The sequence below is a fragment of the Aegilops tauschii genome, chromosome 1, assembly GCF_002575655.3.
Source record: "Aegilops tauschii subsp. strangulata cultivar AL8/78 chromosome 1, Aet v6.0, whole genome shotgun sequence".
Classification (NCBI taxonomy): Eukaryota; Viridiplantae; Streptophyta; class Magnoliopsida; order Poales; family Poaceae; genus Aegilops; species Aegilops tauschii.
This window is the reverse complement of record NC_053035.3, coordinates 477,143,533-477,145,400: the sequence shown is the minus strand read 5'-3', so window position 1 is coordinate 477,145,400 and position 1,868 is coordinate 477,143,533. Positions and strand designations below refer to the sequence as shown.

The 1,868-nt window shown below is 36.1% G+C and overlaps 1 non-coding gene across 1 annotated transcript; it reads left to right on the top strand.

The window, feature by feature from the left end:
* Positions 1-1,552: 1,552 nt before the first annotated feature.
* On the top strand, positions 1,553-1,625 carry TRNAR-UCU (transfer RNA arginine (anticodon UCU)). Its single transcript has one exon. It is a non-coding gene; the product is annotated as a tRNA-Arg (tRNA).
* Positions 1,626-1,868: the final 243 nt, after the last annotated feature.

Here is a 1,868-nt window from a genome sequence, read left to right as displayed (position 1 = left end):
GCACGTGAATATGAAAAAGTACGTCAATTTTAACAAAATTGCATGAATTTGAAAAAACTATATAATCTTTAAAAATGTACGTGAACTTGAAAAAATTACGTGGATTTGAAAAAAGTACATGAATTTTTAAAAAAAATCACGTATTTGAAAAAAGTACCCGAATTTGAAAACATTAAGTGGACTTGGAAAAAGTATGTGAATTTGAGTCAGCACAGTCAAAACCAGGGTGGGACAACACCAAAACTGGTAAAAATCGTGACCGGGATGAATCTTGTCCGGTTTCAGTAGTTAAGGCTGCAAGTTGTTCGGTTTTAGAGTTGAGCGACCAAATCTAGACTCCTCCATAAATTGAGGGATGGGAAGTATACTTTTGTCTTCTGTTTTGCTAAGTCTCAGTCGACTAAGACTTTGTTATGTCTCAATTAATGCTATCTTCCTTTGATTTTGCATGGAGATTTGTAAAAAAAAAATTATTTTCAGTTTTTCTTTTTCTTCTCAAATAGTATATCACTTGATTGAGACTTGGTCGACTGAGACCTAGCCACACCCTTTTGTCTTTTTTTTTTGTCTCAGCTCCGCTTGTGACGTTGTGCTTAATTTGCATTTTCTTCTAATACAGACCAACACGTATTTAGGTGTGGGGAAAGGCATGTATGCATCTTCATAAATATCGCTTTTGAAAAAATCTTCTTAATTTTCATCAGCAGGGAAAAAGCGAGGGGAACGGGGTTACAGTGCACTTCTTTTAGTGCAAGGTTACAATGCATGTGATTCCGTGGATCTCGTCTTGTGTTTCCGTGTGCTTCTTGTGTTTTCGTGTGTTTTCGTGTGCTTCTGAAGCGTGATAATATTGCCTGTTAGTTATTTTCAGCTGTGGCTTGGAATTAAGACGAGACTTATTGTCAGGCTATGAGCAAGCTGTGTTCCCATATCCAGACTATTTTCACTTGACTTGTTTCAACTACTATGTAATTTATTAGTTTTTGTGTATGCTTGGAGTGAATTGCAAAAAAACTCCACATTTTAAGTTCAATTCCTGCAGTGAATTGCAAGATAAAAATTCGTTCGGACCTATTAAGATGAGATCTAGTTTTAAAGATCTCGACACGAGAAACGAAATGATGAAAACAGTTTGTGATTTGAACACACGGTTCAAGAAATAAACTTTTCGAAAAAACGAATGAACAATAAAACGCACAAAACTCTCAGGTTGCACAAATGCCACACATTGAGTGAGTCAGTTGTCACTAAAAAAATAAGGAGAGAGTCACCTTTGCCTTTGCAACAAGTACGCTCTGACTAGTGATCTCGGGTGCGTTAGCTCTTTCTCATCATGTTCCCTTTTTTTTGAGCTGCTTATCATGTTCTTCTTAACAGACCCGTCTTTAGAAATTTGGGGAACCGGACGAAACACAAAATAAAGTTATATAAAAGAGTCGTATATAAAAGGATACCGTACCATCAAATTTGAATGAACAGCTATCTTCAAATTCTTTAATGCGTGAGCAGATATCCGTAAAAAGGAGTTGTATATTAACATTATACAGACAAGGCGCTCGTGGCCTAATGGACAAGGCATTTGACTTCTAATCAAAGGATTGTGGGTTCGAGTCCCACCGAGCGTGAATATGTTTATGTTTTTTACACTTCTCCATTTCTTTTGTGCAAATACACATATTTTTTCTCTTACATACCGTTATTTTTTCTATATGGTCAGAGGGAGTACAATCTATGTTCTTTTTCCTTACACTTTTTCTTTTACAAACCACAGGCGTACCGTTATTTTTTCTATATGGTCAGAGGGAGTACAATCTATGTTCTTTTTCCTTACACTTTTTTTTTAACATCACCACAGACACAAGCGCTCA